Below are 14626 nucleotides of genomic sequence, written 5' to 3' on the forward strand. Positions count from 1 at the left end.
AATGCCAAAAAAATGCCAATTCACCAATGTAACTCTTTCCCCCTCTTTTTTAATCCCCTCTCTCCCAAAATAAGTTTAGCTGAATAAATACTGAAAGAAGACCGTCTAAGACCTCTTTTTCTCTCCTTTCCTTTCTTCCCTACTTTCCTTTCTTCCACCTCCCTGATGTGGATTTTTATGCAAGGCTTATAAACTGCTACGGGAAACATTCAAGTTGTATATTTGGAAAAAAAATCATCCTGTGCTCTCATGGTCAGGAGACACTTAATTTTTTTTCATCTGGATGGTCTCTAAAGACACCAACAATAAGAAACATCATTTCATCTGGACTGAATTACAGACAGATAGCTCATTCTAGAGACAGGAGGGAGAATGTGCAGATTTCTTAATCATCAAGTTAGTTCTGTGAGTTCATATCTGTAATGCTTTAGTTCTATTTCCTTGGTAATGAGTCTCTTTCTCTCATGTACTTATTTTTATTCTTCTCTCTTTTTCTTTCACAATATCTGAACCTTCTCTCCTTCTCCTCAAAATCTGTGTTCAAACCTCTCCGCATTAGGCCTGGATGTAGGCACAGCACAAAATACAGTGGGTATCAGAAGACTCACTTTGGTATTGTCCTTTAGGTGGAAAACAGCACAGTTGTCAGTTATCAACCGGAAATAAATATGTGATCTTCTTCTCTGTAGCCTAGTGGACCTTGTGAATTGTGATCTCAGCTGGGATCATACTTCTTCTCAACTCTCTGTTAGAATACGAATCATAAACCTTGAACTCAAGATGACTGTGTTGAGTCTCTGTGACCACAACATAGCGCAGGAGTCCATCTAACTTTCAGAGGACCAAAGGAGTTATAAGAAAGTGTTCTTAGTATAGTTTGAAAGAGTTTCTAAATTTTCTGGGGTGCTCGTGAATAAAAAATCATTTGTTAGATCTCTTTCTGCTCCCTTTGTTATATCTTCAGCTTATCTTTGGTAATATGTAGAGATAGATCATAAATCTGGCTTACCATCTTCTTAGTAATAATTCATGTTGTAGGAGAATCACACCAGATCTTTAGCTCTAATCACTCAAGCCTAATAACTGTTAAATCTGAAGCTTGGACACGAGTTGAAAGCTTCCAACCTCCAACCTCCTGTCCTCGGCACTGCCATGTTTTGTCTAGAAATGGCCGCTCTACTGGGCCATTTGTGGTAGACAGAGTCACTAGTACTTCTCTGGGTATCTTTTCCAAATCCTCGTGGTTTTATCAAGCCATTTCTCTGGGGCTCTTTTATCTTGTCCTTGTTTTGCACTGGGGACCTACCTCTTCTCCTCCACCCACTGGTGAGCTCAGTAGCCCAGCAGATGCATGGGAAAACCCCAGCGTAGTAGATCTTTCCACTCCTCTACCCTCCCTAAAACTCATGTAGTTGGTGACATGCATAGCTTGGCTACCACTATGACAAGGATGTTGGAGGGGCAAGAATCCATCCCCCTTCCCCCCAGGATTATGTAGGTCATTGAGTGGTCAACATCTACCTATCTCTGAGATGTACAGCCTGAAAACCAACCCTGAGAGGTAATTATCTGTCTTGAGCCTTCCAGTTAATTTGGCCTGAGGTCATCCAGTTGTGTAAACTCTTCATATGTAATCCCAATATATCTCGCTGTAGTTTATCTCAACGGTTTTGTTCTATGGCTTGTCAAAAAGAAAAATTGATGTAGGTGAGGTAGTTCCAGTAGTGAGAGTTATGGACACTAGAACAGGACCTGCAATGAAGCTAAGGAACTTTTCTCCTGAAGAACGTTTCAGAGTTAGAATCAGATCGAATTTACAGCAAAAGTCAGTACAGCAAGACATAGAGAGGAGCTTCTCAGGTGAGAAAGGTAAAAACTTCCTAAATTATTAATTCAGGCTGTCAAAGGAACCCATGTTTTGTGACCCCAGAAAGAGTAATAGGAAGGAAATAAGAAAGTACTCTGAGAGGCACAAAGATGCACTTTTTGAAGTTGAAGTCAGGGGTGTGGGAGGTATGCTCCTGACTTTTCCCTTTTCTCCAGAGCCTGATTTTTCTCTGATCTGTTTTCTCCTATCTCCCAACACCACTCTAAATCAGTATAGCCTTAAAATTGAGGTGGAATTGTACTCACCAGTTTGCTGGGAGAGAGCTGAGTTTGAGGTAAAGCAGTTATCAAAGCTGGGCCAGGCCCTTCCCAGGCATCGGGATTGAAGTGAGGACAGTGAGAAAATATCATATTGCATATTGTACCTTTCTCTCTATCCTCATTAAACTGCTGCTGCAAGCTTGAAAGGGGAAGCGGAAATGAGAAAACACATACACAAATGCGTAGTCCCCGCCTCCTACCCCAGCCACATCCTTCACTCTAGCTCAGGAGACTGAAGAACAAAGTATCTGAAGGCACCAGTCTCACCACTGGTGAGCCCTTCCCGTCAGAGAGCTGCCTTGGTCTTTCCAAAACAACAAGAGATCTTTTCCTATTAAGGGAAAGGTGCAGCCCATTTGACGATGTGCGTATAGGAAAGTCTTCCTTCCACAGAACTTTCACTGCTGCAAATAAAACTTTCTGTCTCCAGGAGAGGAGGTGTCTAAAAATGATGGTAAAGCTCTCTCTAGAAAATTAACTTACATTTATCTCAGAGAAGATGCTTACAGCCTTATCACACATTGGAGAGGGCTCTAAGCCAAAATGGATCTGTTTTTATAATTCTTTCACACTCTGGTAATTCCCCGGCAGCTTGTTTTCAAATACTGCATACCATCGTAAACCACTTTTATTCTGAGTTGACTTTTTAGCACTTTGTTTTTATGTTCAAACCACTTCAAAGGTTTCATTTTTTTAAAAGACAAATGATTGTTTTTCCAAGGGGTTTTTAAACCTGGATTTTTAAAAATCCATCACATTCTGGAGATGTCTTCAATGTATTTTCTTTCGGTGTCAAGAAGCCTTATTAAACTCTGAAAGGTTTCCCTCATCCTCACTTTCACCCTGACCAGCATTCAGAATGGTGGCTCGTCCCGCTCCCCACTTCTCCAATATTGGCTAATACGAGTTCTTCTTCTTTTGATGTTGCTCCATTCCAGCTATCTTGTATCTCTCTTTCCTGATCCTATTTCGTGTCCTATCCTGTATCATTTATTTACAAATATTTACCACAATATTGATTGTACAAGATACACCTCTAATATGCTAAATGTGACTGATTTTTACATGTTCATTCACTCTTTTACTTATAATTTTTTGACTATAACTACAGTTGGATCTCTTTTTACCATGTCCCCAAATTCCATCTCCAATTGTGACTGGGATAACTTCATTAGATAGCCATAGTATAGTTATAAAATGGTGGAAAGAAACTGAAATAAAATTCTTGCTCAGCAAATTAAGTTCTCTAAACATTGTTTTCTTCAAGAATGAGTAAAATCATAATTCTCTACAAACACAAATATAGCACATTCATTTACATGTAGGGATGAAAAGGCCTAACATATTTTCTAGTATAGGTATGTACACACACACACACACACACACACACACACACACACATATATTTTCTGGACAAATTAACTACAAAAATTAAACTAATGGAACACTTAAAATTCTTTTTAACCCTAAGTTTCTGAAATTCAATATTTTCCTTAACAGCTCTTTTCAATGTGTTGGAGATAGGGAGAGCACTACCTCTAGAGGGAGTTTGTACATATGTGAGGACATTTTCATCTTCAGAGTGATAGGAAGCTGCTGCTGCTATTTAGTGCCTGAGGACCAGAGATGCTGAATGTCTTTGAAGGCACAGGACTGTTCAGCATAAGGAATGATTGTCTTGCCCAAAATACCAATGTGTTAATGAATACTGGTAGGTTTACGTTTAGGAGAGCAGGCTTCGGAGTCAGGCTCTGGAACTAGGTAGCTTTGTAGTCCCCGACACATTAATTAACATATCCAGGCCTCAACTTCCTTATTTGCAAAATGGGGATAATCTACCTAAAGGAGGGGTTGAAAGCTATAGAATAAAGGAATGTAGAGTTTTTAGTCCAGGGTATGACTCATGGAAAATGCTCAACAAATTATAGCCATTTTTTTTAAGGCTCTTTAATATAATGCTTTCAATTTTTTCCAGCATGCTATATATCTGTATCTATCAAAATGACCTCATTCATTAAAGATGCCATTTCACAAGCAAATTTCTAGAGTTTTTTTGGTTAACTTTAAAAAGTGCTATTTTGATTTATTTTTCAGAAAAGAATGTTTTCTTCTTTATAAGCAGTTGCTGAAAGTCAAGAGTGAAGGCTATATGATTCCTAGGAGAAGGAAGTCCGGGACATTTGTCTATGTTTGTCTTTTTCCTCAACTGTAGAGTCTCTCTCTCCTCTCTCTCTCTCTCTCTCTCTCTCTCTCTCTCTTCTTCCATCTTTTGAAAACATTAAGTGTCTCTATATCATTGACACCATGCAATTCTCTGATCATATATTTCACATGCATCCTGAAAGCTTAACCAACTGCCCTTTTTGTGTAGACGCAATTCAGGATTTCAGAAGGTTTTTATGTGATTTTGTTCGTTTTTCCCCCCTGCTTAAAAATGAAAATTCTTATACTAAATGAGACGATGAGTTAGCTTTCTACTGCCTATGAGTTTTAGCAGTTGAGCACCTCGTCACATGGCCAGTTTGTCATTCTTGGCTGCACTCCCACAGGCTTTATGGAATTTAGTAAAACACTGACTTGAGAGTGAAAGAGCCTTCAGACTTTAAAACTCACTGTATGATAGTTACTTAATTCTACTCGGTATCAGTTTCCTCGTCTGACAAATAGAGAAATATATTCTGAGATTCTCTTGCCTCTAGAAATCTATAACATGTACACACACTATTTTTCTCTTCTCTCATGTAACTGTGGTTTATTATGGAAAATGCAAATATTAGGTGACAGGTCTTTGGTAAGAAATCATTATAAAGGAAATAGTGAGTTCATTAGAAAAAACGCTTGTCCACTGCAAAGCCAAGCAAAAATTGCTTTTGAATGATATTATCCTTCAGACATGTAACATGATAACACTGATAAGAACACGGATGTGTCCATCAAACAGATGAGCTGGAGCTGGGCATGAGTTCTGAAGCTGCAGAAGTGAGAGCTCAGCTGGCAGGTTGCCCAGCCAGACCTGGGGCAGAGCCAGGACAGCTGTCCGTAGAGGCTGTCCCACGACGCAGAAGCTGCTGCTCACAGCCTCTGTTCCGGGCCGGGCAGCTGGGCCCCTCTGCCCAGGCCCAGGTGCATGTGAGCTGCTTCCATTTCAGTTCTCAGCTTTCTCCTCTCACAGACCCTGGGGTTTGCAGACATCCATTTTTTACTGAGCCTGTTCCTTCAAATTGCTGATGGGAAAGTTTGAGTGAGTTTGTTTCCTTCCTGTACCAAAGGCTCAAAAGTGAGGAGAGAGAGTGGATAGAATCCTAGGGGAGAACTTGGTGGTGGTTTAAGTAATCAAAGGTTTTCTGAACTTTCTCCAGACAGAAAAGGGGCCAGCAAAAGCGTCTTGTTCTTCTTTCTGCATCTATGTTCTGGAAATAGAGGGTTCCAAGAAATGGGATTTGCTAACTTTTCTAACCCGTTCTCCTGATTCACTCAACTTAATTGCAGGAAAATTCTTCCTTCTGTTTTGCTATATCTTCCCTGTTTGTAAGTCCAGCAGAACTGAAGAGCAGTCTATTACAGGCCTCTGCAGAGGGGGTTCCTTTAGACATCTGAAATTATAATTCTATTCATGTTGTATTTTATTGGGCATGTTCTAAGTGCCGGAAATACGGTAGATTCAGGGTATATAAAGAGAAAATGCTATCCTTTAGAGGGCTTACTCTTGAGTGTGATTAAATAATTTGGGGAATTACATAGTTAAAAAAAGACAAACCTGATTCTTTAAGGCACAACTTCTTGAAGCTTTTAATCAGCTGATATGAGTTGTGACTCTTCTAGGAGAGAATTTGTATTTCTTAAATGTATTCATTTATTTATTTATTTTTTGAGGGGCTTCCCAAAGAAATTTGTTTTGGGGAAGTGGTCCTCTGCTACAGCCACTTCAGCTCTGTCCCTCTAGATTTAATAATGACATTCATGTCTTTCATTGTACTCAGGTGGTTTGAACACAGGATTGTTTGACTGCCTGGAGAGCCTGCGTTGTATCTTCCATCAAGCCTGTTTAATTTAGAAGCACAGGACCTCTCTGGGGTCTCAAGTGTGATTGACACAGAGAATGCTCAGTGTTTTATATGACCATCGAGGAAGACAGAGCCTGGGTCCCATAGGATGTGCGTATAAGTTTAATGAAAGAGAAGGGGCCTGGGGATTTAGTAGGATGGGAGTCAGCAGCCTTTTGGGGCTAGGACAACCTAATGAACTTGATCTAGGACAACCCCATGGACTTGAGGAATAAGAAATGTGGAACACTTCTGAGCTTAGTCTCCTTACCTCAAAGAAAAGAGGGCTTCAGGTAGGGTTCCTCCCTATACCAGGTACGTGGTACAAAGTAAACTCTCATAGCAATGGTATGATTGGTGATGGGAAAGAAAGAGGGGAATGGCAGAAAAATAGTAAAATTTTTGGGGTGAAGGAACATTTAAAGTGGGTCGAACCTTGGAGAAATTATGAAGCAAGTGCCAGGGGGTTAGTGACCTCATGGATTTGGGGAATACTTAAAATTGGGGTCTTGAGATCTGACACTCTAAAGTCTTAAAAAGGATATTAAAAGCCACAAGAGCAGGTTGAATTTGAAGTTTGCTGTAGATTTGGTATAACGAGAAAATGTAGGGTGAGTGTGAGGTTAGGGTTTAGAGGCAGAACATGAGAACTTGGGGAAGGAGGCAACAGATTGAAGGAAGGGGTGGCTCGTTTCTAAGCCTATGGTCTTCTTTCTTCTCTACAAAAGGGAAGCCCTGAAGCTCTGAGGCTATTTCACCGAAGTTAGACTGCATCCCCCACCCACAGTGGACTAGAGACCCTGGTGGACAGAGTGGACACAGGGATGGGAGAGGGTGTGGGGCAGGACCCAGTGATGAGCTGGAGAACAACAAACCAGGATTTCTGGAAAGACGTTAAAATGTCTCACCGGTGTTGTGTCAGTTGATCAGAGGAAGTGGGATAACTGTCACCTTCTGATCAGAGGGAGCGCTGCAGGAGGGGGAAAGGGTATATGTGTCAACCCCAGGGTTTGCTGTGCACAGGAGTCCCAGCTCCAAGGAGAGTCCTCTTTGTTAGGTTTAGAGGAAAAGAAGGGGGAAGAGGTGGAGGAGAAGAAAAAGAGAGAGACTGAATTAAAGAGAAGCACAGAGAGAGAAGCTGAAAGGAAATGATTCACACACAAGAGAAAGTGAAACTGAAGCGTAACCACCCAAACTGTGAAAGGCAAATTGTCTACCTCATGGGAGAAAGCCTCTCATCTCTCGCAGGCACCTGCCCTGCTGTGACCATCCTCCACCTTCTTCATGGAGGGAACACTTCCCTCCTCTGGGGTCCCCGCCCGCCCTTACCTACTGGACTAGCGGCTTGCCAGGCCTACTTTAGAAAGTGGGAGTACATGAAGGATGGATGTGAATGGGATCTATGTGTTCTACAATTACATACTATCGTTTTTGCTATATTCATGATGCACTTTTTTCTTCTGAACTACATTCAGGAAAGGAGTGAGGAGTCAAAAAGCCTGTCCTTCAGGACTTGCCCTGCGTCTTTCCTGGATTTCAGGTTCCTTAACTATAAAATTATGAAATGAAAATAAGTGGTCTTTAAAGTTTTTTCCAGTAGAGTATTTATGTTTCTGATAATACTAGCTACCACTTATTGAGTGAAAACCGTGTAAAAAAATGACTATATCTTAACTCTAGCCCTCAAAACAATCTGCAAAGTGAATATTAATATTGTAACCCACAGATGAACGAGGCTTTGAGCAGAGTCTGTGTGTCCTGACTTTTCTCATTCTGCAAACCTTTGTGCTCACAGATGCTCTTCAAACGAATATACTTCTAAAACCCACCAGGTGGCAGCCTACACCCATTGTCTGAATTCTGTTTGTTCTCAGGTGGTCTCTGAGACTAGTCCACAGCTCAGAATGTCTTTTTTTGTTTTGTTTTTGAGCCTTTGAGAATACTCGTAGTTTGCAGATCTCATGCCTCTTAACCCTTTACTTAAGAACAAGAACAACAATTTTTCACACAGTACAATTATCAAAATCAGAAAATTTAACATTGCTGCAATATTATTATTTATTCTATAGACCTTATTCAAATTTCATTATTTTCCCTACAATATGCAGAATCACACACTGCACATAGATTTCATGTCTCTTGCCTGCTTCAATCTGGAACTTTTTCAGCTTGCTATTGTCTCTGATGACACTGACGTTTCTGAAGAGCTTAGTCCTTCTATTCTGTAGTGTGTCCCTCAATTTGGTTTGTTTGCAGTTCCGTGTGATTAAGTTTGGGTTCTGTGGTGCATCTTTCTTAGTGTTTCACATCGAGAAGCACATGGTGTCCATTTTTCCATTATTGGTAACATAGGCATCTTCTTTTTTTTTGTTCTGTGTTGTTTATTACTGTTAAGTCATCACTTTCCTTTTTAATTAACAAGTGCTTTTTAAATATTTTGAAACTACGTAAATATTCCACTCCTTATCAAAATTTTAATTTCCCCCTTGTTTTAGTATTTTATTTTCTTTCTTTTATTTTTTATTTTTTGTTTGCTGGGGAACAGTGTGTTTTTCCAGAACCCATCAGCTCCAAGACAAGCAGTTGTCTTCAATCTAGTTGTGGAGGGTGCATGTGGAAATTGGCCCATGTGGAAATTGAACCGGCAGTCTTGGTGTTATGAGCCTGTATCCTAACCACCTGAGCTTACCGGCCACCCCAGTATTTTATTTTTATTTTCTTGATGGTGGAGAGTCAGAAATATATCAAAACTATATTAAGTAGGGTAGGGTATAGGCAGAGACATGTTTAGAAATATCACTCTGGAAGGGGTGTGTGTGTGTGTGTGTGTGTGTGTGTGTGTGTGTGTGTGTGTGTATGATGTTACTCTCTCAAACTCCTAGACATTGTACTCCTTCTGCCTGGAATTCTGGTGCTGGAGTCCTAATCTGCTTCGGGAAATCTTTTACCCTTCAGTCTAGCACATAACAATCTTGGTGGATTGGAGAACAAAAAAGACACCCTTTTTCCAGGCCAATGCAGCCCGGTCTCAGAGCACGCGCCCTGGTTGTATTTGCCCCTTTGGGCAGGCACCCGTGTGCAAGGCACAGCCAGCACCACCGTAAACGCAGGGACCCACAGCTCTGGGTTGGATTTGGGGAACACTAGAATCTGGGAGGGACTGATATGTATTAAGCTTTCACTACCTACCTATCTCTCTTCTTGGTGTTCCTCCTCTCATTTAAATCTCACAGCAACCCGTCAAGGCAGGCATTGGTGTTCCCAATGTACAGATGAGGAAAATGAGTTCCAGCAGTTTCAGTAAGAGGCCAGGGTTTCATCCCTGATCCGTCTGATTCTGAAACCTGTATCCTATCTGCTGCTTTATCATTTCATTCATTGCGGTGACAATATTAAGAGAAACCCTTGTCGTTGCCTCAGTAACTGACCTAGCCAGATCCTTAATATTTATTTTTCTCTCATTCTCGAGACAACTTTGTTGGACATACAGCAGATATCATTTGTCTCATTGTATAGGTGAAGGTATTGCCCATACAACGAGTAGCAAAACCAAGCTTTTGGACTTTCCATCAAAAGCTCTTTCTAACTACAGTACGTGTGCTCCTCTGAGGAGCTGGGGGAGGACTTTGGAGAATGAGTGAGAAGACATAGGAATAAGGCGATAGGGTTGAGGCGGTCAGGGGGAGGGGCCCTGCGAAATCAAGGTGCCTCTTTTGGTTCCCTGGACATGGCTGTGGAGCGGCCTGGTGGCGCCCACAGGCTTCAGAATGCAGGGCACATCTGTGCCCTTTTTGGCTCCTTTTGCCAGGGCCCAAGAGATTGGCAGGGACCCTAGAGAAGACCCACTCGTGGGTGCAGGGCAGATGCTGAGCAGCTGAGCAAGCAGGCAGGAAGCCATGTCCTCCAGCCAATTTGGCTTTCCAGAGGCCCTGTGAGCATAGCCTTCCTCTCTTCCTCCTTTGGGAGGAGAGAGCTGGCTTTCCTCCCTTCTTATTCCCAGGGGCTCTCAAGGCCCCAGAGGGAGGTCAGGGAGGTCTTTGCTTGGGAAAAAGAGAGCTGAAGGAGTAATAAAACATCAAAGTACAAAAGAAAAGGAAGAACCAGGCTTCTTCTCTGTGTCTTTCTTTGACGAGAGGCCCCTAAGGTAGGACAGAGAACAACTTCGTAGGCCCTTGCAGGGAAGGCAAAAGTTAAAAGCCACAGGGAAAGGTGATTCTGAGAGTAAAGAAAAAGATCCCCAATATATAGCTACGTGTCTTCCCACTCCCCAAAATAACAGGCTGAAATGTGAGAAGGACTGGATTAGGCTTGAAATAAAGAAGGATTTGTGTGGATCTTTGAAGTTGTATGTCACTCCATGGGGTGGATGAACCTCACAGATCCATCTTGGACAGAGAAAAGGGATGCCTGAAGGAGCAGTGTTTCACAGGGAGACAGTGATTCAGAGATGGGCAGTTGGGATTTTAATCTCTGCTCTGTCATTCACCAGCTATTTGAGTATGGGCAAGCTACGTAGCCTTGCAGCCTTTAGTCTCCTCACATAGCATGGGGCACGACAGTGCCCATCTCACGGTGTTGCTGTGGGAGTGTGGCTAGGTAAAGCTATATCACCTAGTACATAGTAAGTGAGTGAAGAATTTAGCGATTATCATCATGCTTCTTACTTATAATGAAAAGACATGAAGTTGAGAGTGAGAAAAACTGGTTTTTATTTCTATGTCTTTCAAGATACCCCATTCTTATCCTGGTAAATGATATCTTCTTTTCCCTATGTGCCCTCTGCACAGAAAGGCAATATTGTGTGAGATCTGAGTTCTATTTCCAGTTGCGATGCTAACTCACATTTTGAGCTAATGCAAATATGTCACTAGTCTGAGCCTCAGTCTCCCCATATGTAAATGGAGTAGATAATACCTATTTTGGGTTGCTGATTATTAACATAGTGTTTAGAGTCAGATAGGCCTGGGTTTGAATTATACCTCCCACGCATACTAGCTGTGTGACTGCGGACATCGTATTTACCATCTCCAAGCCTCAGTTTCCTCAGTTGTTAATTAGGGATTATAATACCAAGCATCTTGTTGAGGTATTTATAAAGACTATTTAAAACAATGAAGTATAAGCTACTTAACCCAGAGCCCAGAACAGAGTAAGTACTCTGGAAGTAAAATTAGTAGCTGGTAGCTTTTTGGTATCAATGAAATCACCTAAGAAGTATCCTTTTAATCAATTTCTTTGCCTATGACAAAAAGAAGACAATGAGTGTGCAAATTTAAAAACCTTTTTCTGCTTTCCCCATTTAGACAGACCCACTGAAAACAATATCTAAGAATATTTGTCCAGATTCAACCATAACCTGCTCCAACACTCCCTCAGTCTTTCCTCCACAGTAACCAACAGGCCCATCCATCAACTCCCAATCTCACCTTTGTCATGCAGAGTGGACTAGCCCCTAGCTACAAAGCCCGCTCTCCCCAAACACACCAACACACACACCCTTCACAACACACACATAATTTCTCAAAAGCCAAATTAAAGTCACCGTCCATCCACTGACAGAAGCCTCTTTCCTATTCCCTTCTCCCAGGGGACTCTTCCCTCTCCATTGACACCAGCCTCCCCCCCACCCCATCCTCCAATACAGGCACAAACCGGTTACCATCCACTTCTCCTCCCCTTCGCCATTGCTCAGTAATTATATTCTCCACCTCCCAGTGTCATGCTAATACAGGCTCCTGGCACAGCTGCCCAGATTAAATTAGAGCCCCAACCAGCAGGCTGACTAATTATATTTTCTGGCCTGGAATTCTCTTCCCCCACCTTTGGAGTACTGGGCCAATGAAGAGTAAATGAGCACGGCCAATATTTGCTGAGGATATTTGACTCTTCTTGCCTGGGTGGCTTTGTCCTCCCCAACCAATCTGGCCCCTTGCATTAGATTAGACCAGAATGAGAGAAGAGAGTTTTACTCAAAGGACCTTCCTAAATCCCATACATTCTTCCTGCTGCCTAGCTCAGCTGTGACTGGCTACCATCTTTCTTGAGAATGAGATTCTTCAGCTGCCTTTGTGGGTCCTTTTGCTCTTTCCAACTCCAAAGTCTTTCTTTCAAATATTCATTGTCACTTGTCCTGCAATGATTGTTGCTGAATTCTCAACTGTCTCATGTGGAAAAAAAATGCTATTCCCCTTACAGAATACTGTGCCATAGCCTGTCCTCCCAGTCTTGTCTTTCCTTATTTGTGGCTGAAACATAATAAATGTTTCCATTTGCCTAGAGACAAAGTTTGCCAGTCCTTCACTTCTTTAGTCCACTAACATTTATTGTGCACTTAAGCCTCATAGTGAAATGGATGTTAAAAAAATGTAAAGGTCTAATTCCTGCTTTCAAGAAGAGCAGGGCCTCATGATCGATCTAAATACGTGTAGATGTGCAGATGTGTCCTTCAAGAAATCTGTGCGGGGTGTAGGGCTGGCACAGCAGGCTTGGAATAGCACTCAGAGTGGGTATTATTGAAGAGGTGCCCCTTGAGTGAAATTTTGAAAAGTTGTTCAGAAAAACAACTAAAGTTAGGACAGGAATTCTGGGAAGAGAGGTCAGAGATACAGAGGCAAGAAAGGTAAAGCAATTTCATGATCTGCAAGCATAAGGGATAAAACAAAAGAAGTAACCAGAGAATGAGTCTCGAGAAGTAGAAGAAGGTTTTATTTCTGGGTATTTCTGGGCCCCAAATTCATATCTTCTTAGCTCAGGGAGAACAATTCCACTTCTCGAAGACATGAGCTACCCCAAGTAGGGCTCTTTTCTTTGCCATCAACTTTCCTCCTCATATTTGCTTACAATAGTCCTTCCCACAAATAATTGTTCTATTGTTTTTTTTGTTTTTTTAATTTTATTGGGGAATAGCCATGGTCAATGGTTACACATTGCTTTCATGCTACAGTGGCCTAGTTGACTCTTTTAAGGAGGGCACAGCTCACAGCAGTCCACGTGGGAATCGAACCAGCAACCTTGGTGTTATTGGCACCACGCTCTAACCAACTGAGCTAACCAGTCACCCCCAATTGCCCTATTCTTATATGACTATTTCCTTTGGAGGTACATTTAAGCAAGAAGCTGAGATTTTTAAAGAATTGAAGGGAAACATTCTGTCAGTAGAATTGCTAAAAGTAAAATAAAACAGAAACAAAACAAATACTTCTGACTGGATCTTGAATATTTTCCTATAGTCACCAATCTCCTTTACCTCTTAATTCATTTATTTGTTAATTCAGTGCATATTTTTTCAGGCCCTTTTCTATGTCAAGCACTGTTCTAGAGATGGCCCAACATAGATAAATAAGATAGTACTTCCCCTTGAGGAATTCAGTCGAGAGGGATAGGCCAATATGTAGATAATTTAAAAGAGAGTACATAGGGGGAACATTATATTGGTTTCCTAGGGCAGCTATAACAAAGTACCAAAAACTGAGTGGCTTAACACAACAGAAATTTATTGTCTCACAGTTCTGGAGGCTAGAAGTCCAAAATCAAGGTGTCAGTTAAGCCATGCTCTCCTGAAGCCAGGAGCGGGATTTTTCCTTTTCTCTTCCTGCCTTCCAGTAGTTTGCTAGCAATCTTTGGTATTCCTTGGCCTGGGCATGCATCACTCCAATCCTCTGTATTCACATGGCACTCTCCCTGTGTGTCTCTGTCTTCACACGGTCCTCTTCTTATAAGGACACCAGTCATATCGGAGAGGGCCCCAGCCCCCTCCAGTACGCCCTCATTTTCACTTAGCAAATTACATCTTCAATGGCCCTGTTTCCTAATAAGATGATATTCTAAGATACTAGGGATTACGATGTCAATGCATCTTTTTTTGGAGGGAACACAATTCAACTTGCATCAGGTATCTAACTCTTCCTAGGTATATCAAAAAGTCTCCTAGAGGTAGGAGTGATTGAACTAATTTTTGATTCCTGAGAATCAAATAAAAATTAGCCAAATGGGTGATTTGGGGTTGATGTTCTTAGGGAATAAATTACATTGGAAGATGCATGAAGGTATAGGAAGGGCATGTGTGAAGCATTTCCTGTAGCTATAGGATGCAATATTTAGAAATAAAGCAGTGACTGATGGGCGTGAGAAATAAGCTTGGATCAGATAGGGACAGGCATACCTTATCCTGGAGTCAACAAGATGCTGTGTCTTAGTTATGGACTGTGACTTACTGCTCTGATCACAGAAAAATGGGGGCCTGAACTGTTATGTGATATGGGCAAGAGAAGTGGTAGATTGCTCTTCCTTAGTGACTGAAGTGGCCCTCCAAAGGCTCTCCTATCCTCCTAAAGCTGGCATGAACATCATGTCTGGACTTCTCTGGAATATAAATCCCGAGGGAAAGAGACAGTCATATTCATCTTCATATTTCCAGCTCTCTGCATGACAGCTGG

General features: G+C 41.7%; 1 protein-coding gene across 1 annotated transcript in view; it reads right to left on the reverse strand.

The window, feature by feature from the left end:
- TESPA1 (thymocyte expressed, positive selection associated 1) overlaps positions 1 to 2289 on the reverse strand; it is a 53329-nt gene extending 51040 nt beyond the window's left edge. Inside the window, exon 1 of the mRNA XM_019659665.1 lies at positions 2134 to 2289. The gene's annotated coding sequence lies outside the window, so the exon portion shown is untranslated. The remainder of the gene's footprint in view (positions 1 to 2133) is intronic.
- Positions 2290 to 14626: the final 12337 nt, after the last annotated feature.

This window comes from Hipposideros armiger, unplaced genomic scaffold, assembly GCF_001890085.2.
Source record: "Hipposideros armiger isolate ML-2016 unplaced genomic scaffold, ASM189008v1 scaffold_303, whole genome shotgun sequence".
Lineage (NCBI taxonomy): Eukaryota > Metazoa > Chordata > Mammalia > Chiroptera > Hipposideridae > Hipposideros > Hipposideros armiger.